The sequence below is a fragment of the Lonchura striata genome, chromosome 2 (genome assembly GCF_050655825.1).
Source record: "Lonchura striata isolate lonStrDom1 chromosome 2, ASM5065582v1, whole genome shotgun sequence".
Classification (NCBI taxonomy): domain Eukaryota; kingdom Metazoa; phylum Chordata; class Aves; order Passeriformes; family Estrildidae; genus Lonchura; species Lonchura striata.
The window spans coordinates 39490713-39515764 of record NC_140704.1 but is presented as its reverse complement, the minus strand read 5'-3'; the positions used below and the strand labels follow the sequence as shown (position 1 = coordinate 39515764).

Below are 25052 nucleotides of genomic sequence, written 5' to 3'. Positions count from 1 at the left end.
TACCTCCCAGCATTTTGTGAGACCTACAGACATAATTTCTACTTCCAGGGTTTTTTTTAAAATTTCTTTTCATGTAACAAAAAGAAACGGAACAATTGCCAAAAATTCCCATATCCCACCCTCCAAAACAAATAAAACTCACAAAACCTATATACAAGCCAAACATTAAAAAATCTTATTCATAGAATGTAATTTGCTAATAGGACATATGAAAATACTGTTTCTTGCTTCTCCCCCCTCAAGCTGGCTTTAAAATAGCAAATATCCAGAAGCTTTTCCATTTTCTCCTTTAACTGGAATACAAATACAGAAGTCTGAAATGCTGACCTATATGGTTTCAAAGACAATCCTTCCCCTCCACCACCACCCCTATTAAGGTAAACTATGAATTTCTAACAACAGGTCCATTTGTTTTCATGTACATGCTCTCTGTCTTTGTAGCAGCTCAGATATGTGTAGCCTTCAGGTTGCATTTACATATAAATGAATTATGTTTTTTTCTAAATCCATACTGTAGCCCACTGAACAAGAAAATCCCTGCACGAAGGATATGTGTGATTTTACATGAAAAAGAAGAAATTGCATTGCAATCACTTTTTTACTTGCAAAACTGACATACCAACTGCAGTTGCTGACACACTGCAGTAATACGGATCAGATGTGTCAAGCATAATTTCAAACCCATAGCTCAAGTTCTATTTAACCCTTTCTGCTCAGGCTCAGTATGTCAGTAACCCACAAGAAAAATAAAATAATCCAAACCAATCTTAACAGCATGTACATTACTTGTGGTTACTCCATGGCTTGGGAATGCTCACACAAACTCAGCATACTCTCACTGCAACTACTGGAGAGAGTAGTGTATTGCCATTAATCTTCAGCTTACCTATTGTTTAAATCAGTAATTGCCCAAGAACCTAAACGGAAAGCTTACACTTGGATTCCATAAAATTTTTACTCTAAAATTAAAAAGAAATATAATTATTAGAAATGAGAAATTGTGAAGTTAACCCTGGAAACGTGAAACTGCTTAGAAGGAAACTAAGCAGAGCATGAAAAGCTCCCTCTGAGGAAAGAGAGGTGAGGTAGCACTTCCCAAGTCAATGAAACCCTTCATAACCTCTATGGAACAAACAGGGTTTACATGAAAGAACCCTGTTGCAGTGGGTGCATGCATCCTTCCCATTTTTCCCTTTGGCTCTTTGGTCACTGCAGTGCCTGCTCTTCAGACCAGCCAGAAATCTGCTACTGGAGGAGGTAAGCTCCAGAAGTTGGTTTTTTCCCAGCGTGCCCAAAAGCGCTAAGTACTTGCTGAAATGCGCAGCCCATTCCGAGGCCAAGCTGGAGCTGGCAGCTGGCACTCGGAGCTGGCAATCTGCTGCTCCCTGCAACAGCCCTGGGTGTTGTGGCAGGACAGCCAGTCCCCTGGAAAAACAGCCACCTATTTTCTTTTCCCTTCATGTTCTTGTGTCTCACTACTGTGCTGCTGCACCAGAAGAGCAGATGAGTGTTCCAGCTCATCACCACAAAAGGAGCATCATCTCATCACCTACTACTTGTACACAGTGGCTTCCCACCAGTGGCACTGGAGCTCTACTGCAGCAAGAGACTGGGGGGAAAGAGCAAAGACCTGAAGTAGTCTTGGGTGCTTCATTTTATAGAAGCACAAAAATTATCCTGTTCTTATCAGAATGTGACAAGTGCATATCAAATTTGCTTCATTACAGGCTAAAAAAACCCCAGTCAGCCTGGAAATACAGTGTATACTCTGCTGAGTTCTCCACAGCACTGTTACACCACTAAAGAGCATGTATCAAAAAGGCCCCAAGCCCCTTTGTAGAACATCCTCATCCCACTGAAGACAAATGAAACTATTTAATGTATTAATGTGTTTAGAGTGGAAGAAGTAGAGTCATTACAGACTAAACAGGATAGTGTTTAATGAAGCAGTGCCTCTTCTAAAGGCCTAAGTGAATTAATATAGAGAGGAAAGAACTCGCAATGTTTTGTTAGATAGAGCAAATACAAGTTTAAACCTGCAATTAACAACCCACTCAACAAAACTTGTCTGAGTAAGAGCAAAGCTCAGCAAATTCCCAGTAAATTAACCAGAAGAAACACAATGGGACTGAGCATCAGTCAGGGTAAACAGAGCTTTGTTTGCTCCAGAATATACGATTGAAGGGATATCTGAGGTTTAGGCTTCAACAATAAACTTAGAGCAAGAACTTTCTTTACTTACAGTGACTGCAAGAAAAGAAAAGAAAACTAGGATTCACACATTTCTAATGCCAGTAAGGAAGATCTGTGGCTTCTTGAGCTATATCTAATTTCCTCTTGCCTGGAACACAATAAATTAAGAAGGTGTCAGAGCTGGAACAAACACAATAGAGATATACTAGAAGAAACAGTAATGACTACAGACAAAAGGATGAAAGACACAGAATTAAAATATGTGAATTAATTATAAATCTGCAAATATAGCAAGAAAAAAAAAAGAAATTAAAAAGTGAATGAAGGCAAAGGGAAATGACAGCAATACCAGGAGCACTTGCAGCACTGTGGTATGAAAAGGCTTTTTGTGCACATTTCTAAAATACAAGTACAAACACAGAATACCTAATACCAAGTCAAATGTTGCAGGGGAATAATACTACAGACAAAAGACTGCACAGAAGAGTTCTTTACAGTCTTGCAATTTAAACAGTTTTCCAAAGCTTCCTCTTCTCAAGCTCCCCCAAGACCATTCACTCTGCCTACATCCAATGATGTAGGAAAATGTACAAATCCTGAAATCCTCAGGGAAAGCACATTGCTTTTAATACACAGTGAGAATTCTACTGAGCTTCAGGTGCAAAGTATTTGTCTTTACTGCAAACAAGGTGCAGAGACTGTATTTTAGCTCCTGAATGCAACACTACTAAATTATCTAATTGAATAATGACTTCTCCCCACAAGAAACTAGTGATGTGAGGATGCATTAGTGCCTCCAACTACTGACATGGAGAAAGGCTCCACAGACTCAAGCAAGTCATACAGAAAGTCCAGGACAAGACTGCCTGCAATATTAATTTATCCTGTTTTGTCTTCAAAAAAAGATATAGGAGGATAGGAATCCTATAACCATCACACAGAAAGCCAAAAAATGAGATGCTTTGATGTTTAGGGCAATACTAAGACAACAAAAGATGCATAAAAAGACAATCCATCATAAATGTTTAGTTAAAGATGTCTGACTAGGGGAAGGGGTTTTTGCTGCAGTGTGAGACTTTCAGAGTCCACATGGCAGCTTTGGTCATGCCCCAAGTACTCACACATCCCCTGCCTCCATAAAAGAGAATGGAGCAGATACCAAATCCTTGCACTTGAGAGCCAGCCACTGCTCTCAGAGGACTCAAAAGCAGAGACTACACCAACCTTGAGTGGTATTCTGCCTACAGTATGTTGAACACACCCGCACACACAATCCCCTAAACCCTCAGGTGAAATCAGTGGAGCCACTTGTTGATGACACTCTTCCTGCAAATTTGTATCTTTCAGATGCAAGAGAAGGATTTACTCCCTATTTGTTCAGCAGATGGCCTCTCCATGCATTGTGTATCTACATTTGCAGTAGGGTCCTTCCAAAATTACTTCCTAGCGCTACAAAAATTACCTGTGACATTAAAATATCTTTGATCAAGTTGATTCCAGTAGGACAACACTTCTACTTGGAATTTCACCTGAATTCTCAGTGTCAGGTGAACTCTAAAACATTATTTTGGAGGAAAAATCAAGACTGTTACCCTTCTCCTGACAGCTCTTCATCAAGCAAGATCTCACACATAAAGACAAAACCATGACCTAATGTATTTAGTATAAATGTTTTTATGGAAAGATTCCTGTTAAATCACAGATCAAGGGCCACAAATTGAGTCTGAAGAACAGGATCACACAGGTACATGCCAACACAAGAGCTCCCAGACTCACACACTACCCTCACTTATTTTACCTGCTTGTCAAACAGTGATGGGAAGAATAAGCAGCAGCTCTCTGCTCTCTCTTAAAAGCTGGACCCACTGATGGAAAAGATTTGCATCTATTACTCCAGCAATGTCAAAGGGGTCGCAGCTAACTACTAATGCTCAGAACTGCACACAAAGTTCGTACTTAAGGTTACTGAAGGCTCCATGATTAGAAAGGAATTTCTTGTTACTGTAGCTGATGTGCTCAAACGACCAGGCAAGATCAGAACAGGGAAGAAGCCAATGGTTCAACCACAGGGGGTGAGCTGTTGGCTGCATCATGACTGTACTCAATCTGTCTGGTCTGTCACTTTCAACCACCAGAAAAATTGGAAAAAAATTATGTACAATCCAGCTTCCTAAGAATGTGTATCATAGGGACTGATGCACAATTCACCTGCCTAGGCTTACCATACTTCCAAGGATATACAGCCGTAAAGTTTAAGTGACTTTGCTACTAGCTTTAGGCACAGTGCCTAGAGAAGCCCTCATCTGAAAATGGATCCCAAATGGCACTGCAGAGCTCCACACTCCTTGGGATCACAGAATCCACAACATCACTGCATCCTCAGTAAATACTGAAGGTACCACGAACAACTGCAGGCCCCCCACATCAGAGATGTACTGCTCATATCAGGGTGCCTCCCATCCTCCCTTGCAGCCCACACAGCTCACACATGAATCTAGAGACAGCTCCTATTTCTGTGGGCAGTGCTACTGCCTTCAAAATAAGCTCCAACTCCCAGTAAGCCCTCAAGTGATCCCTGAAAAAGTGATCAACTTTTCAAGCCTGGTCTAAGTCCTATCCTTCAGAGTAACAACTTTCTTGCATGCCAGCATTGGAATTTTGACACAGAATTAGAAAAGTCCAGGAAACAAACTCCTACAGGGCACTTTTTTTAGACATCTTTAAAGCAAACTTGCACTTTGAATAAATATTAAAATTTTGTAACTAAAAATCCATTAAATGGAGCACTGAAAAAGATCATTAACTTCCAGAAAATTACTGAGATGCTTTATAGAGACCTGACATTATTATAACATTTTTCCCTCCTTTAAGACATCAACCATGCTGGTTTATAGAAAAGATGCTCATTGATAAATCTAAATTTGTATTTTCTATTAAAACAGGTTTTAACTTTGCCATATTGAGAATTTTTGGGTTACATCGGTTTTAGCAAATTAACCATTGAAAGAGAAAATATGTCCCTTTCTAATACATTGTTTCCCACAAGTTCTGCTTCCTGTAATGCCAGTCTGCTTCTTACAAAACACACACACACGCCAGCCCCTGCGTATATACCCCAACCATAGAGCTGTGTTTTGTGACTTTGTACTCCTCTTTTTTTTCCCCTTGTCATTAAAAGCCATATAATACTTTATCTCCAAAAATATTACCTTGCAATTAATATTGACAAGATAGTCATAAAATGGAGAATATAGGCTAATATTAACAGGTGATTATCCAGACTGAAAAGTCCAGTTCACTAGAGGACTGAGGACAGGACAATTTTACCTGAACCCAAAGAAAGAGATTTGCCACTACTACTCCCAAACAATTGCTAATGGCATATTTAGGAAGAGTTAAAATAGAGAAGATATTTGGAGAAAGAACTATTTACATACCTCCTACCCTTAGTAAATCTTACAGTACTGGTAAATACAGCCCTCCCAGTAAGCTGCACTCTGGCCTGTCCTGTGCAGCAGGTTTGAGAGCATCTGAGCCTCTGGGGGCCAGCAGAGTCTGTGCACACTGGGGAAAAGCCTCCATCAAATCCTGCCTGGCTCCACCAACATCTGCAGGCTGAATCAGCCCACAGATTTTAAAAACACAGTAAGATTGATGTAAAAATAAGAAGTTGTGAGTTTTTTTATATACCTATGTATATATGATAAAACTACACCATGACAATGTGACTGACTGAGTGGGTACTGAGCTGAAATGTATGCAAGCTGAAATATGTGCGAGCTGGAGCTGGACACGAGCAGTAGGACCCAAAGGGGAATGCAGCAGCCACTTCTGACCTCTGTGCTGTCTCTGCATTATAGAACATCAAATTGCATGGGTACCAAGTGAATTCCTCCAAACAAACAATACAATCCTTTAAAACAATGTCACCTATGTGCTCTCAGCACACCACGGCCAAGGTTAATCCCACTAGCTTGCACAGACGGACTACAAGTCAGGCAACTCAACCCTCTCCATGGCTCCAGGGCAACACGAAGAAATTCCATTTAGCAGATGAAACAAGAACCTGGTTTGGACTCCCAGGACAACCTGTGTCTTTCCATGTCGCTCCTCAAATGTGGAAGCCTGGCTGCTTCACAGCTCAGCCACCTTGAAGGTAGGCAGTTAAGATGCCATGAAGCACCAAACCAGAGAGATGCCACAAACTGCTTGCAAGGGGCCAGGTCATTTAAATTCCCAGATGGAAGTCTCCAGCAGTGGAAGAGTTTCAGAATTTCAGAATATGGCAAGATGAAAAATCCTAAAGCAGTAAAAAGAGAAATTAATAGATGCCAACGGCAAATGAGGTGGGAAAAAAGGGGTGCAAAAGATCATTGATGCTATGAATAATTGAAATGTCATGATTAATCAGTGTGAGCCTGAACTTAAACTACATAATGGATTCATTATCTAATGAAACGCCAAATGTACTCAAACTATAATATTTTCCCCTAGGACAGGACTCAGAATGCCAGTCGACATTTTGTTCCCAAAAAACTTCCAAGTATAGGCATCTATATATAACTGCAAACCTTTTCCAGTTGTAGAAGCAAAGTGTGTAGGTAAAGGTTTATAGATCCTGAGCTCTGAATGCCCTTGCTTACCTGTCACAGAGTAATAAAATGGTTGAGGAGAGCCAAATGAAGATTTTAAGCTATAATTATTTTCTGATTGTGAGATCACTGAATGTATCACTCCTTATTACCGATTAACATCTTAATTATACTGTGTGGGCAAATGAATCAGCACTTTAAGACTGATGGGTTGGGTTCGTGTTAAAAAATGTATTAGACTTTTTTTCCCTTTTCACATCAAGTCAGGAATTATTTCATAACTCTTAGCTGATAAATAATTGTGTGATGCTTAGCAGATATAATAACAGATTGATGACAGAAAAATATTACCAATCATCTCCTATGATGCTTTGCTCTTGTAAGTCTTCTGTGACAACACATTTCTCAGAATGAAATTTGGTAACTTGCTGGAAATTAAGAAACAGCTGTTGGGCATGCTGTTAGACCTTGTTCTTTTGAGCCTTAGCAAAGATTGAATCACCTGCTTTTTAGAAGGTATTCAGTGCTGCCTACTTCTCTTTGTTATCTCCTGTATCCTCTTTATCTGACATAGACTACAGATGGCTCCTGTCCCTTCGCTGAGCAATATACCCTGATGGGAAATATAAACAGCATTTTGTATGCATACCTATGCCATTTGAAGAAGAAAGCAAAATGTTACATACACGTACACTGCATATGTAGTGGCAACATAAAGTAAGTTAAAAATGAAAGGCACAAGACATAAGATACATCATAATCTTTAACATAATTTATTACTCTATTTGGAAGAAATTGTCTTGACAACCTATAGAAGAAATGAACAAAGGCTCAAGATATGCCAGTTACTGCTCAGCAAACACATCTGATAAAAAATTTTTTTAGCACTATATAAGAACATTAAGAACCACATTACAGATGCTAAAGGAAAATGCTCTAACACACATGACCACTTGTGAAGAGTTCTCCAAAGCTTTATAATTTTTTTCTAGATTATTAGTGTGCATCAGAGTTTGGGATTATATTCTACCAAGTCTCAGTCACATTTTCTGAGAAAACATCAACAACCATTCTATTTGGCAAGAAAATCTTTTCCAGCTGCAGCTGAGTCAATCCTCCACATGATCTATAGTAGAAAAAAATATACTCTGAAAGCTTAAAATAACCTGAAGTGAAAATACTTAATCTTCATTGGGTAAAGAGATGCAGACTAAAGTATTTTCTAAAGTCTGGTTATGAGGAGAATACCTAGGAACCTTTCATGAATAAGGAATGCTGTAGGTTTTCAAGAAATCTGACACAACCCAATGGAAAATGTTTTCATCATAAGGTGTCAGTTCCACAAGATTTGCTGATTTATTTTTCTCCCATATTATAAAATAACATGATCAAAATGAAACAGACAAGTGCCCAGTTGGAGCCATAGTCTTTCCACCAGCTAATGATGGATGCTACTTCAACTTAATTACGCAGAATCTATCAGATCAGAGAAAATCTTGTCTTGATCTCAAGATAATTACACTGATTACTTCAATGATTACCAGCATAATCAGTGGCAAGTCTTGCAATTTAATCTTGGTAACTGCATCTGGTGACTGCAGATGGTGTCCTTGCCCAGTTGAAGACCTCCTTCTATTTTTGCAAAGTGCAAATCTAACCCCTGCTAACAAAACTGTGTTATCAGAAACTGACAGGCCTTTAAGGAAATAAGGCTATTGCAAAGATAAGCAAGATTCAGACCACCTAGAGACCTTTCTTCCACTTTTAAGGGTGTTTGTTTGGTTCTGTGTACCGTGATCTTTAGGCTCATTTGAGGTTCATCCAAATGCTCCTGCAACTTAGTAGAAGACAGAGGTTGTAATTAGGCTGGGGAGGCTGTGTTGATAATAAAGTCAGCAAGGCAGAAATGAGCATGCTACCCTGAGGGGACTGCTCAGCAGGGAACTCACTGGTGGCTCTGCAAAGCTGCCATCAGGTGCCCAAAGCAGCAGCAGCAGGACAGCTGCTGGCAGCAGACACCTGGGCACCAGGGAATGCTGCAAGAGAGGGAGAAGGAGAAAAAAGTAGAAAACGGCTGAAAGCTGCTTTTCCCAAGTGATCCTCTGTCACAGAGCAGGTTCCCAGGAACTACATTGGGTCACTACAGATGAAATAATTTCTTGGGTTAGACAGCTCAATAGGAAATACAGATGTGAGCAGAGGTAGTGCCACAGTGACTGTTCAGTACCCACTTTCACAAACTCTTGCTTTTACTGAGTCTAGATTATCCTGTTGTGTTAAAACCCAGGAAGTCAAGGCTGTTTCTCTTCCTGCACAACTTCCTGGTGAGACAAACATAGAGCAATTATTCATAGCACAAAAAAATTTGAAAGGAGCCAGCAGAAGATATTACTAAAATTAAGCAACCTGAATAATAGTAATACACAAGATGAGACTAGCAATAAAAAGAACATACTTCCAGAGCAATTACTTTGAAAAAATTTTAAAGGGGAGAAAAAATCCCCACAAGATAAATTAGCAAAAGGGGACAGCAGTTAAAATATAGTACCTCAGCAGTTATTAATTCAGCTCCTTGGGCTTTGAAATATGCTATCTGTATATTAACAGGATCTTAAAGAATGCAGACGTAGGGTAACTCATTTAGAAAAATGCAAGAAAAATAAAATGTGTTCCAGCATATAAAAGAAACCAATCAAGTTTGAAAGTTCTAATTAAAAGCTCTAAACCTAAAAGTGAATGCTCAACACTACAAAACCACAAGCTTTTCCTAATGAAATTAAAATTGTGACTTACCAATATAATTCAGAAAATAGCAGAAGAGACAGTAAGTATTGAATAATTATGAGATCAATGTGCAATTAAGCAACTTTAAAAGACATTCAAGTGACCTTCTACAATTAAGTGACACACTGAGTTAGCTGCAAGCCATTTGAGCTTGCCAAAGAAACTGGCTGATCAGTGATGCTGGTTTTGCTGTGCCAATGGTTATTACACCTGCACACTGCCATTTGCATAGCTGGGAGAGCCAAAAGCACATCTACAACCGCATTTCCATTTCTGCACCAAAGGTGTCAAGCAAAAGTACCATAACCTACTGTATCAAACCACCCATCCATCAAACCACCCAAAAAACACATCCCTGCTTCTAATATCTTAATCTATGAGCAGCTTCAAATAACTGTAATTTCTTTTTCATTAGCTTGCCAGAGAAAATCACCACTTTTTTTCCTGTCCTAATAATAGATTTTCCTTCTATATTTAGGTATCATTATAACTCTAAAAGCACAACATGTGATAATCTGGAATAAACAGATACAGGGATTTTGTACTTCCATGAAAACAAGATTACCAGGTTCCCATCAGAACCCACTTTAAGCTCTGCTGGCAGCTACTGCCATTAGAGGCTGTGGAAAAAACTAGCCCAAATATAACTTCTGAAGACCTGCTTCAGGTGAGGATCTCCCAAGAAAGAAAAATCTAGCCGTGTAAAGCTTCAGTTCCATCTTGTGCTGGCAGCACTTCCCTAGTTAAGAATTTAAGGCCAGATGGAGCCATTAGATCATCTAATCTGACCCCCTGCCTACCACATGACGTGTTGTTTTACCAGTAAACCCCATATTGAGCCCAAAAATTTAGGTCAGACTGAAGGATGTCTGAACTGAGAAGACTTCTGTGTGCCCAGGGCAATACCTTTTGTGCCCACTGTTCTTGCAGCACCTGTATCAACAATCCCTGTATCAACAATCACCATAAGAGCTAAACTACTCTAACAGACATATCTGCTCCACCAGGATCCAGACACCAAGCAGGAGTGTCTGTTTTCAAAAAAAAGGCTATACTGAAAGATAATGTTCCACTGTTCATCATCAAGAGCTGCATGTTACACTTTCTCCAAATGAAAGTCAAACAAACTGGCTATTTTTTTTTAATCTGCTGGTGAATTACATCAGGCCCTCAGCTGCCATTAAAGAACTGTTCAAATTACATGTGTTACATCTAAGCAACAATCAGCATGTTTTCATTTTGAAATAAGTGCTCTGGAGCATCCCCAAGGCTTCCGAGGAAGTCAGGTAATTTTTTTGTTTTTTTAACTATGTAGTAGTACTTTTCCAAAGTCATAATAAAACTTGCTGTATTAAGTTTATCTTCTGAGGACATACAATGATAGCAAGTTGTTATTACAACTTGAGGTTGCAGGCTGTAATGCTTTTAGGGTTCTCAGACCCTTACTCAGCAAAAAAATTCAGCCTGTTTGCAGCTCATCAGCTGGGTGAGGAGCACGTTCACAGTGCTGAAATAAAAGTTATCACCAACTGCTAAATGAAAGGAACAGCTCTAAAGGAAAAAAAAAAAAAACCTGCTTTTTTCAGTGGAAATAAGCACCGGCCTTTATCAGACATAGAATCTAGCTGTGAAAAAACAAAACAAAACAAAAAAAAACCAAAAAACAAACAAGGCACAGCTGCTTGACACTGAGTGTGCAGAGATCTTCCAGTCAGTCACTTTTCCCAAGGAGAAAACAAATGCAAGGAAGAGCCAAAAGGAAGTGTTGCAATGGCTATGTCCAAAAAGAAAACAAACCCTTGAGGTCACATTTTTACTAAAGGAAAAGAAGTCTTTATCAGCACTGGAGCACAACAGAACAGATTGAAACTTGGTTCAATAAAACCCTTATTTTAAAGACAAGAATGTATCAGCTCTTTGTGTGTCCCCTCTGAGGTTACACAGCCAAGTTGACTTTGGCAGACCTAGGTGATACAAAAAGCAGAAGTTAAGAAGGAAAAAAAAGTCTTGATTAGCTGGGCAATGATCCAATAAGCAAGACACTCGAGGCTGCAAGTTCACAGCTGAAGAAGCTCAGGTAGAAATAATTTATAGTGAATTAAGTTAGGTCATGATAATGAAATTTAAAGACATGTGAGGCACAATTTATTTTACTAAGGCTTGTTGAAAAGTGAAACCCAAGCAGAGCTAACAGGAAGGCTAATTTAACTCTGGTTACTGCTGGTACTGGCACTGAGATAAACTTAATTTGACACACTTGGAATGGGAAAAAGAATATAAGAATAGGATTTTTAAAAAAACTTTTCAATGCCATTTCTCCACATTGCAGGAGAAAACAGGGCAAATTCGATCCTGTGAATCATGGCTGCTTGTTTCCCAGTTTTAAAACATCCTGGCACACAGCCCTTAGTGGCAAGTGCAGTGAAAATAGCTGATTGCAAGGATTGGGAAAGGATGGTTAACAACATCTGCACTGCAAAACTCCTGCCATCAAGGAGCAGGAGGGAGGAAGGAAAAACCTAATGGGAAAAGGTCTCATAAGAAGTGCAGTCTCCTTGCAGGTCACTGGAAACTGGCAAAAATGGCAGGAGGGATGCTGTCATCATTGAGGGCTCTGCAAGTTACCTCAACAGGTTATCTGGTGGCAGCCTGGGCTTTGGCTTCACTCGGCAACAGATGAGGTCCATTATGTCCTCAGCTGTCCCTCCTGCCACCCACGTCCCCCATGCTGTGAAAAACACCAGGTGAAGGGGAAAGAAGAGTCACTATAATGGATGAATGCAGCAGTCTGCAGGAGGGGGGAGGGAGAGAGTAATGAAAAAGTGTTAATATTAAAGTAATAAAGCTTGCGGCCATTTTTCAGTCTGAAACACACAACACCATAAAACAATGCTTAAAGGCACTCACTACTTCTGTTCCAAACCTGCATGCTAAGGCACCCTGCTATTAGCACATAAGTTGTTTACTACCAGTCTTATTTCAGTCAGACTCCAGGAGAGCCATAAAGCTGAATTTTTCACTCAGTACATTAGTCCAAGTGGCCTCAGGTTTTCCTTGGTATGCCAAGCCCCAGTGTGTCACCTGCGATCCCTGCCCAGTCACTAACCCACTCATTTCTAGTAAAAGCCAAATCAAAGCAAAGGAAATCTGTGCCTGGCACACAAACACTTTCCTTCTTGCCTGCTTCTCCTTAAATTCCTGAAGCAACAGCTACTCTCACTAAGGTGTGTTCAGCTCACCTACGGACTACGATGGTGGCTTTATCTGCCATTAAGCATCCCTTGTGTCACACTTTCCCAAAATGGTCTGGGCATTGGTTGGTAAAATGAGACTTCAATTTCCTCTCCTGAAACAATTTCTTCCAAAAAAAAAAACAAAACTAATGGAGAAGTAATGAAATATAATGGCAAAGCAAATAAATAATGGATGTTCTTTTGAAATGAAGACATTTTCATCTGTTTATTTGTCACTTGCCTCTTTTTTCTTTGTTTCTTTGGTTTGCTATTTTGTTTGGCCCAAATAAAAGCATGTGAATTCAAAGTAACTCACCCACTTTTTTTCCTCTGTCAGAAGTAAATAATACAATTCAGGGACTCTTACAGAGATGACCCAGCTACAAAGAAAAGTCTTTATCTCACTGAGAGAACTACTAATTCAAGGACATAAAGACAGAGGCTAGAAGAGAGGTGGTACCTACTGGAAAGTTTAAGGCTGCTATACAAGCCTGTGGAACTGCAGGAAGAGCGAAGAAGAAAGAGAGCCAGAAGTTAATCTCAGACCTGTGCATGCACCATGAAGGGGAAAAGCCAGACACGGGATTTTCACATGAGAGACAACACAAGCCCACGGGTGAACTCCTTACAACCTGGAGCCCAGCAAAACTGCCAAGCCTTAACAAGTCTTTAAATTACACCATCTTTCTAGGAGCTACATGACAAACCATGAAACAGCCCAGCAGTAGCAGCATTCTACTGACGTAACACTGGTATGGAGAAAAAAAACAGTTTTCCCCATATTTATACATCTTCACAATGAGAGTCAATAATGAAAAGCACCCTATTAACTGTCCTTCTTTTTTCAAAGGCACCTTTATCTCTTTTGCATTCAATTCCCACATCTGAATACAAGTCAAGAGCCCAGGACATAAGTCCAAATGGCCTTAAAAACACTGTTATGGAGCCCCAGGCTATGGTACTATGAAGAACACCACAACAACAAATAAACCAAACTGTATAATTGACAGCAGCATTTTCAAATATTTTTCTCGTGCTTCCCATCATGAGACACATTATCTTACTCATTCTCCTTTCCTTAGTTGCCATAGATGCAGCGCCACAGTGCTGCAGCAACATGCAGCCATCTTCATAAGCTGGTTCAGATCTGAGCACTCCTGCACTCCTGACAGCTTCCCTTCTTGCTTTCAGTCTGGCAAAGGTATCCTCCATGTCCATCTTGCCCTTTCTCACTGGACAGTGAGGATAACAGACTAGCTCAAGCACAACAAAACAGATTAAGCTTCTGTAATGAAGCGGTGCTATACACCTTTCAGTGTCACTCATTCTGGTCCAAGGACAGTTTGCATGCACCCCAAAAGGATGCTTTCTGAAAATGACAAATCTCCCATCTCTTCCAGCTGCAAGGAGAGCCCATCCTTGCAATCCTACATTTAAAACCTTTGCTAGCCTGAGGAGCAGCCCAGTGTTAAACCTCAGTCAACATAGTGCTGTTCACCCATTTTCAAGCCAATCCATGACAGGTGGGCAGCAGTAGGGTGGTCCCAGTGGCAACAGCCACATGTTATTGCACCACCAGGGTGCTCACGGTGCTCTGCGCTCAAAAGTGTCCCCAGAACAGGAAAGGGAGACACTCACAGCTTATGGCAACAGTGTGTGCTACTACCTTGCAGGATGGCAAGCCCATGGCTCCTTGGGGTACGAGCCTCAACAGCCCTGAAAAGCTACTATGATGGGTCTGCTTTCCTTTTGATTAATATATTTGACCTCTCCTTTCTCTTTCCACCAAAAAACCCTCTAGAATTCTTCAAAGTTACACACAAAAATGCACTTTGGCAAAGACCTCTGCAAACAGGGGGGAGAGGGAAGTCAACCATCAATCCAGGAGGTGTCTTAGAAGTTCATCTATAATACTAACCCATCACATCATAATTTCATATTATAAAGTTACTTTCATAGCTGTATAAAAAGCTCCATTACGGATGAATAATTAGTTCTCCATCAATGACTTACTAATCTCCATCTGCCTTAGTAAGGCAATCATTTATTAATAACAAAATAAATAACTAGGCCAATAACTATGGTACTTTTTCTTAATCAGTTCTTCCTTCTGGAGCTTTCAGACAGCTTTCTTCAAAACAAAGAGAAGGTGCTTTGGTGCACTAAAGGTTGCAGCTCTTTACAAACAGGTGAACAAGGTGACCCCACAGAATGCTGCTTGGCTGGGCTCATACTCAGGAACTGAGCAATGATCTGAAGCAGAAGCTGAGATGGTCGTGGTGAGGTCATGCAATGTGTTTTCACAGGAGACACCTGATGTGGGCTATGTTATAAACGGTCCACCATGAACAGACACACACATTGAAATTCTGACTTCACACGATGTGATGACAACAGCAAATATGTTGGTGAAAATAAACAACCTTTCTTGTGTAACAGTGCCAGCAGAAAGCAGCCCAGAAGTTGGTTTCCCAAGAGTATTCCCTACTCTTAGGAATAATTACTGCAGCACTTGCAGCTTCCCACTAGTTTTGAGGCAGTGCCACAGTTCCCATGCACAGCCATTCTTACTTCCATGCAGGAGGAGAAGTGACCCTGGCAGATCTGCACATGCTGCTAGGCTGAGACCTAAGTGCTGTGTAACCCTCCAAGAGTCACTGGCTGTTTCTGAAATCCAAGAAAGAGAAAGGCTTTTAAAAATTTATGATAAATTTGGTGGAGCCATGCTGGAAAGGTAAATGAACACTGCTGAGGACAAGTGGCTCCTCATCTCTCACTCCATTCAGTGTGGATGCCCCATGTCTCTTTGGAGAGCAGAGCTGACCAACCTATGCTCCCCCCATCAGTGGCACATTCTCAGCAGGAAAGGGATGATCTGTGCTTTGCACACATTAGCCCAGACTGCTGCCAGACTTGGAGCTCAGAAGGCAAGAGCCCAAATCCTGCCTCAGGCTGATGGCTCCACCCAAGAAGCAGCAATTTCTGGTTCTGCTGAGCTCAGGAGCTGTCAGGTTCCTGCTGAGCTGGAAATAAAAGCTTCGCCTTTTTTTTCCTCCTTCTTTTTCCGCGTTTGACAACTGCACATAAACACTTGTAGATTGGGACTGTTACACCCCTGCAAGCTTAAAACAACCTTGCTCAGGCATGGACGACAGCTCTCGATGGCAATGTGAATGTGACTGCAGACTAATTCACCTTGTTGTTCTGACACATGAAAACCATCTCTGAAATCGCTGCACTGTCTGTAGTCACTCCCGTTACACAGCTCTGCACAGTCAGCACTCAGCCAAGCCAACAAAGGAAAGAAATACACAGAAAAAACTCGCACCTTTTTGGTAGATTCATACTGCTTTGTGCAGAATTCTTTTTTAGTGTAATCGTGGAAAGACATTAATAGCTTAATTTAAATACAGGGCTATCAACAGACTCTAAATTTTTTTAATACATGCACTCTGCACAGGACTGGTTTGTGTCTCAAGCCCATTAATAAGTAAATCTCTGATATCTGGAAAGACAGACTACCAGGAAAAAAGCCATCAATTTAAAAAGGTACTTCTTCCTTCAATTTTCTATGGTCAGAAAGCTCAGGCCCCTGCAACCAGTGAGAAATCGGAAGCCATAAAGGCTTGTTGTCAGCAGAGGAGGATCCAGTGAAAGGACATTTAACCACACTGCACATACACAAGCCTTGGATCCAGGGGGGATGCATCCATGGGTGCTGAGGGAGCTGACTGAAGTTTACAGGAGGCTACTCTAAACTATTTTTCAAAGATCACAGGGATCAGAGGAACTTCTTTAGGACTGCCAGTCCTATTTTCAAGAAAGAGGACCCCATTATCTACACAGGTCAGTTCCACCTCCAACCCTGGGGAGGTGATCAGCAAATAAATCTGGGAACAATTACCTTAACATATGGAGTAAAATTAAATGACTGGGAATAGTCAGCATAGATTTATGAAGGCAGAAATCACATCTGACCAGCCTGATAGTTTTCTGCAATGAGATGCCTGCTGAGATGAGAGAGAAGTGGATGTTATTTATCTTGGCTTCAGCACAGTTTTTGATGCTGTCTCCCGTAACATCCTCATTGACATACTGATGAAGTACAGACTAAATAAGTAAATGCTGAGGTGGAGAGAACACTGGCTGAACTGCTTGGCTAAAAAGGCTGTGCACAGCAGCACAAAGCCCATCACTAATGGAGTACTCCAGGGGTCAGTACTGGGACCAACATCACTTAACATTTTTACAACCAGCCTGGAGGGTGGGAGACAATCTCCAGCAAGTTGACTGATAACAGAAACCAGGGAAGAGCAGTTGATACACTAGGTGGGTGTGCTGCCATCCAGAAAGACCTGGACTGGCTGGAGAATATGCTGGCAGGAACTGCATGAAACTCAGCAAAGGTGAATCCCAAGTTCTGCACCTGGGTATGGTTAACTCCATGCATCACTACATGCTGGGGCCTGATCAGCTGGAAAGCAGGCTTGCAGAGAGCAACATCAGAGCCCTGACTGACACAAAGTGTGTCCCTCACTGAAAGGCATCATGGGCTGCATCAAGAAAGAGTACCACCAACTAGTTAAGAGCGCTCCTCCCCCTCCGCTCAGCCCTGGTGAGACACCTGCACAGAGCTGGGTTAGTCCTGGGCTTCCTGGTATGTGCAAAACATGGACTGAAACAAGTCAGCAAAGGCCACAAAGGTGATAAAAGAACTGAAAGATATGATGTATGAGAGGCAGAGATTCCAAGGACTGATCAACTTGGAGAAGGCTCAGGACAGGTCTCATCAGTATGTATAAACAACTGATGTGAGATAAGAATCAAGACAGACTCTTCCCAGTTGTGCCCAGCAAAGGGACAGGAGGCAATAAGAAAATAATTTATTTTTCTTTTTTTTCCTTCTCCCTATGGCAAGGGTGGTCACACCTGGAACAGGTTACCAAGAGAGGTTGTGGCATCTCCATCCAAGCCTGGTAGACACAGCTTTGAGCAACATGCCTGAGCAGTGGACTAAGCAATCTCCAGAGATTCTTTCCAGCCTTAATCATTCCATGATTACTTCCAATCAAGTTAAACAGAACAGCTAAAAGGACTACAGTTCAAGAAAAAAATACTCAAAAGCAGCATAACTTAAGACAGAGGTAATTCTAGGCTTTGCAGCATAATGCTTAAATCCTACAGATGCACATTTTTATGTTACATATGACTTTACAAGCTGTGTTTTTTGTAAAGAAGGGATGTATTTCATCGGGTTCTTCACTTGCAACAGGGTTGTCAACCAGAATTACCCCAAACCAGAATTTGGCTGTAGATATTTTCTATCACTCAGATTTTATGAAATGTCTTACCACTGAATATAGTTTCCACTATGACTACAGTAAGTAAGCAGATGCAATTACAGATGTTCTCTTTTAAAAATACTACTTGAAAGGAACATGGTCTAAAGCATTAATTGAACTGATGTTCCTTACCACAAGAACAGTGCTTCCTGAGAAATGGTTACATTAGCCAACTAACATTGAAGAGACACAATTAACTGTGTTGCTCTGTGACTCTAAATCAAAATAGTATTCTTGTTTTTTAATTCAAACCAACATCCAAAAGCAAAGGACCAAAACTGCAAATGTTTATTCATTTTTGTAACTGAAGTCAACAAATTGAATTACGGAATTGATAGCATGACAATATCCCCGGTAAATGTGCATAAATTTATCTGTAAACTCTTGAAAGGAGAAGTTTTTTTTAAATGACAACAAGTCACACGCAGTCAATTTATTTAGGTAAATAAATTCCTGAGAACCTAATGGACCAATTAAGTGATTAACTGGATTCAATGCATCAAACACCAACTTGGGTGCCTACTCTCATACAAGCTGTTTTAAAAACACTGCTCTTAAAGAAACCAAACAAATTAAGAGAGAGACAAAAGAAGTTTGAGCCTTTTTTTTAATGCTTTTGGGCACCAAAATTACTCTCAAACTGGCAAGAAAACAAGGGAAAACTTTAATTCTGTTTTCTGTACACAAATTACATAAGATAATCCTCAAAGTGTAGTTAGAAAGCTTCAAAATAAAACAAGCCTACTGAACAAGGTTTCTAAAATTCCAAATTTTGTTATTAATTTTAAGATGTCAGTTAAATGGATTGTAATAGGAAATATATTTTTCTATCCTTCCTTTACAATACTCTCTTAGAACATCTGAGGCCAATTCACAACTCTCTACAGGGACATGATATTTGCCAAGAGAAAAAAAAACAGCTCTGCAGGAACAAGCCACCAAGGTTTTCCCTGAAGCTTCCTGTTGGGATTTATACCCTTACAAGGAAAAAAAGGCTTTTTTTATGCTGGTCCTCAGCTTGCCAAACAAAGAGCCCTCGGGTGTACTTGGTATCTGTTATTGCATTTGCCCAGGGATCCTATGTGGCTTTCTCTTGCTATCTTCCAGCAGATCCAGCCCGGCTGTTTTCCTCTCCTGGTATCAGTCAAATACTCTATCGGGCTATTTGCTTAACCCAGAAATCCCAGAGCCCCCCAGGAGTCCGAGCTCTGAAGGAAAGGTTAAGCACCAGAAGACACTGCAGAAGCAAGGCATACCACCTCTACCCAATACCTCAACAGGTCCAGATAATCTGGAGGTGAGAAGGGGAGCACCTCTGCTTGATCAGACTTTTTCCAAAGCCATGGAGGGAGTCATGCATGAGGATAACCTCCCACATGTAAGCAATGGACCTACATCATGGGATCATGCAGTTCCTGCCTTGGGGGGAAAAACCCAAAACAATTACCATCTCAATTTTCAAGTTCACAGTTACAGAAATACCTTTGAAATTAATGCAGTAATTGCACTGATAGCAGACAAATTCCTTTTAAATACCCTGAACAATTTGGTTTTACACTTCAAGACAACAAGTTTAATTTCTACTTCTATTTTACACTGAAGAGAAACTCCCTTAGGTACTAAGCCTAATAAAAGGCAGCCCACCACATACTTGCCCACAGTTGTTAATTTTGAGCACTAAAAAACACTGCTCACAGCTTTTCTCATGGTGGAAAAGAGCCATGCAGAGGAAATTCAAGTGTCCAGATAATTCATAAAATACTATTTAATATGGTATATTCAAGCATGGCTACATAAAGTAAGCAAGATTAAACAGTATGGCAAAGAGAACAAATAAAGTGCAAGCATATTTTCCCTTATAATACCAAACAGAAGTAACATTCATTTAAGCAATTATTTTTATATATTGATAGAAGCCAAATACATGGGCTAAATTTCTGTGCTTTTTTTCTGCTTGCTTTATATAAAATCACACAGAAAATTTGTGTTCACATAACACTATCAACGAAATGCTCTTTGCTATTTGACAAGTTGGTTGTAATGAACATTTTAGCTCTCTCAAAAGACAAAGAATAAATCAGCCAACCTCTATATGCATGTTCTATGAGGATATCCATCCTCAGTAAAAACAAATTTCACTAGCCTTAGTCAGCAAGCTGCAGTGGTATGTGGCAAAAGTATGACATGGACCAAAAACTTAGAGACTTGTTAATTGGTAGCAAGATACAACAGAATGTGCCCACTGAAAACTATCCAAATTTCCCAAATGGCCTTTGAGTATCTTTCCTTTTTCAACAAGAACTTGATGCTTCACATTATATCTGTGCACATTATTTTCTTCTTCCTCCCTGAATTCTAAACATTTTCCTTACATTTACTTCTTCTGAGATTCAGTAGTGACAGTTTCTTCTTTACACTCCTACATATATTTTGCACAAGCTGCTAAACAGAATTAGTCCACACTCCTCTTTCACATTTTTCCTGTGCTCTGAAGGAACTTAATACACAGATCTTTAGAGAAATCCCAGTTTTGACCCTTACCACCTAGCTATAACTTGTGCAAACATGGTTGGCTAGCTTGAAGAAAAATCTTGTGAACTGTAGTCATGCAGACCCTCCAAATGGCCACAAGAAACATTTACCAGGTCCCAGGTGGCTGGCAGTAAAGGGTTATTTGGAACACAGCATTTGGAAGATAAGTTGAACATGCTGAGTGTAAACTCGATGCTGCCTTTAGCTACCATGACACCCCGTACAAACAGATAACCACAAAAACATTGCCTGGTATCATTTCAGAGTTTGTGCTCTGCACGTACAATAACCCAGGTTAGTTCTAAAGGATACCATCAGCAAGAGGGCTGCCTGAGACCTGTACCTAAGTACAGATAGAGATTATTCATTTACCTTGAGCATAAAGGTACTCACTCCTCAAATTTCATGACAAGTCTTTATTGCAAATTTCCTCTTATCATTCAAAATCAGCATCAACAAGTTAGAATCACCTAAAGAAGTGCAGTCTTGTGGTCTTCACAGACCTAGCAAAACAGAGAGATTGATGTAAGCAAATTCCCTCCACCTCCCCAAAAAAGGCAAAATTAAACCCTGATAATTCTTTCAGTTGCAGTTCATTACTTATCTTTTAGTTGGAAACAACAACCAGTTTTGTGGTAACAATCACTACCTTAATGTTTGATTTTTTAAAAATAAAAATAGAACTACCAGAAGAGACACTAGAAAGAAAATGAAGTGAAGCGGCAATGTAAAACTGTCAGATTCAGGGAGATTAAAAAATTCAAGTCTGAACATCCTTCCTTCACCATGTGGTAGGACCACATGGCAGCAGGAGCAAAATCATCATGTGCAGTATCTGAAGCCCGTGCCACAGAACAGAAAAAAAAAAAAAAAAAAAAAAAAGGTGGATAATAAAGAATAAACCTATTATGCAAGTGCTGATATGTTTAAGTCTGGAGGCACACTAGCACTTCCTGCAGTTTTCTGCCAAGTACAGAATCCTTTGGGAAAGCAGCTTAATCCCCAGCAATGACGCAGTGTGAGAAGCCTATCTGGGACATACTTAATGCCGTCCTCCACACAGAGGGTGCACTTCCAGGAATAAAGAGTTAGTCACCATGTCTACCTCCACCACCCATCCCCTCATCTTTTGCATACCCTGCTCTGCAGAGACAGGCATTCACACCTACAGGATGCTGCTAAGTCATGCGGGGACACGGCATGCAGGGAGCGGCTCTTCTAAAGAAAACGCCTGCAAAGACAATGGACATCCCACTAGGATTTCTTTATTCACATAGATTCCCACAGGTGGTTTTCCCACACCTCATTCCTGAATGGAAGCACCAATCTGCTTCTACACACCTTCTCATGAAGGTTATAAAGGGGCAGATAGCATCTTCCTGCATATACCGAGACTCAAGGGAGTCATATAAAACAGACAAATAATTAAAATGGTTTAAAATCACAGACGCATTGAAGCTGGAAAAGACCTCTCAGATCATCAAGTCCAACCATTAACCTGCCCACATCCATGTCCATAACTAAAGCATGTCCACAAGTGCCATATCTACATGCCTTCTGAACGCTTCCAGGGATGGTGATTCCACCACTTTCCTGGCAGCTTGTTCCAATGCCTTCAACACCACTTCAGTGAAGAACATTCTCCTAACATCCAATCTAAACCTCTCTTGGTGCAATGAGGCATCTTCTCTGGTCTGTCACTTGCTACCTAGAAGAAAACATGGAATCTATCCCTTTGGTATAGATTCATCTCCAAGTTATGGGAATCACTTTTTCCCCCTTTTTCCCCCTTATGTTTCTCTGTGGAATTGTGATTTATGCTGAATTCTGTAAACATTTCTTATTAGCTGACTTCCAAAGCTCATCTCAGAGTGGAATAAGATCACATGCAGCAATCCCAAGAAGCAAAGGAATGAGTCATCAGTCTGAAAGTTAAGGAACAGAAAAAATTGTAGATTCAGACCAAGGTAAGCATAGTAATGAATGAAACACCAGTTCTAAATTATATCTCTGGAGAGAGCAACTCCTAAACAGACCTACCTATCACAGCATTAAAAACTGTATATAGGGTCACCAGTGGGATACTTAAGATAAATACTCCATGGAATTCAAGGAAGGGGGAAAATCTCCCTGAAAAATGCTTGAAACAGCTGAAGAAATTCAATTACAGCAGCAAACACTTCTGTAACTAAGTTGGTCAACTTTGTGTCCTGTGTTCTTACAGGCAGGCATATAGACTATGGACTATGAAAATGTCATTTTTAAACAAAGTAAATAATTAATTTCCAGTGAACTCTATTAATTTTAGTTCTACTGAAAGCAGTGCAATTTTTCACAAGAAGAAAAAAAGGCAATAGTGCAAATGCTCTCTCATTTTGAGTACAAGAGGTTTCTTCTTTGACTAAACAAAGCGCAATCAAAAAATGAGAGTATGTCTCATAAACCATACTGACAAAAAAGGCTCAAAATCTGTTTACGTGGTTTTGCTGGTCTATGTACACGTAATCTAGGTAACAAGCTTAGATTTTTACCGCAGCAACTGAGAGCAAAGCATGTCCCCAGAGATCTATACCCTGATTAGTGATGGCAAGCTGAGATAGCACAGCCCCAGCTGCTCAATATTACACACACACAAAAAAAAAAAAAAAAAAAAAAAAAAAAAAAAAAATAGGTGGGCTGGTTCAGAGAAAGCTGCACATATTGGTTTCACTCCTATTAACAATTTACCCCTACTATTTCACTCACCCACTCCTTCTTCACCAAAGCATGAAATGACAGTTGCTTAGATTTAAACTGTTCAATATTCAGCTTACTGTCATCACAGATTACAAAATAAATTAACAAAATGCCACCATTCCACACAGCAATTCCCAAATATCACACTAGCCCTATGAATCTTCAAATATTTTGCTCTCCTCCTGAACTCTTCAGCTCTGTCTCCACCTAACTAGCCACAGCACCTGCACTGAGCTGCAGCCACAGCTCCCTCTCCTTCCCTGCTCCAACGCAGCACCAAGGACCACTGTGGGTGCAATACAAAGCAGGAGGATTTGTTCCCAAATCTTTCACCTGCACCTGTACCTGAGCATTGCATCCCATTAATTTCCCTTTAGTTACTTCATACTACAAAGATCATATCTACCACCTCCAAGGAACCTTATCCACATCCAGTGCATGACTGCCTGAGCTAGTTTAGCCCTCACTGAGAGAAGGAAAAGAGAGTGGGAAGAAGAAGAGCCTGGGAATAAGGCCTTCAGCTCAGCTCCTCAGGAAAACTTCCCCACACTCTGCTGGCTCAGATGCACCATTCACAAGTTTAAATTGTGGTGGTTCTCTTCCCACTAGCACTTCAGCCCAGCCATGCTGCAACATCCCGTTGTGCACTGACTGCATCATCTGGGCATGGTTAACACGCTTCAAGTGTCTAGCTGAGAAGGGTAAGGACCTCATCAAGGAAAGTTATACCAAAAATGTATTAAAAGGATGAGTGCTCAAAACAGGGCAGTGCTATTTAAAAATGTCCAACATATACTAGCATGTCCCAACGATGGAATACTACTATATTTTTATATTGATATCTCCAAACACATGAGTCAACAGCTTAATAAAATGATAATTTTGAAGATTATAAAGACTACACCCCTTCTTCAATCTGGACCTGCTTCTTCACTTACTGATATTTTAAGGAAGCTTAGCTTCCATCTCTATTTCATGGCTTCTAATTAGCATATTTCTCATTTTAAGTATTTACAGCTTGGGAGTTGAAAAAGCAATGGGATAAGTGACGAGCAGGAGGAACAAAAACTGGCTACGCACAATAACCATTCCAGGAGCTGGACCACCTAACCTGCAGGCAGGATGGAAAGCAGCTGGGGAACATCTCCTTCCCTTCTTCCTGCTCATGAAAACACAAGGGGCTGTGACTTCCCACCAGACTGCAGCTGCATCACACCTACCACGCAGTGACTCAGAGCACCCCTGCCACACACACAATTAAGTTCTGTCAAGCCACCACTGACCACCTCTAGTGCACAGCACATGGCACGCTTTAATTTAGCATTCGCAAAATACCAACAGCCCCTGGAGAGACTTGGATTTAATTCTTCTTCAAAAATATGTTCACTGTACTAGAAGCAAAGTAGCACCAATGAATAATAATTACTAACTGTCAGCTCTTTGAACATTTTTATACCTACACTGAAAGTCTTGGAAAGGATGGCTCCTCTTTCCCAACATGAATGCCAGAAACAATATTTTTATGAAATGGAAGACCTCATCAGATTGCAGATGTTAACTCTACATTTCCTTTCTAAACAGTCCAGATCCTGAAAGCAGAAGAAACAAGAATACAGTATGTAAAACTACAGCACAAATGT

General features: G+C 40.5%; 1 protein-coding gene across 21 annotated transcripts in view; it reads right to left on the bottom strand.

Moving 5' to 3' along the window:
• LRRC3B (leucine rich repeat containing 3B) overlaps positions 1 to 25052 on the bottom strand; it is a 145509-nt gene that overhangs the window by 11421 nt on the left and 109036 nt on the right. For 3 of the 21 annotated variants that reach the window (XM_085573208.1, XM_085573212.1, XM_085573215.1), the window contains one exon: positions 21049 to 21179. The exons of 12 other annotated variants lie outside the window; for them this stretch is intronic. The gene's annotated coding sequence lies outside the window, so the exon portion shown is untranslated. Of the gene's footprint in view, positions 1 to 2242; positions 2261 to 21048; positions 21180 to 21813; positions 21908 to 24872; positions 25002 to 25052 lie in introns of those variants that run through there. 6 more of the 21 variants (XM_085573223.1, XM_085573211.1, XM_085573207.1 and 3 more) reach the window with 6 other exon arrangements.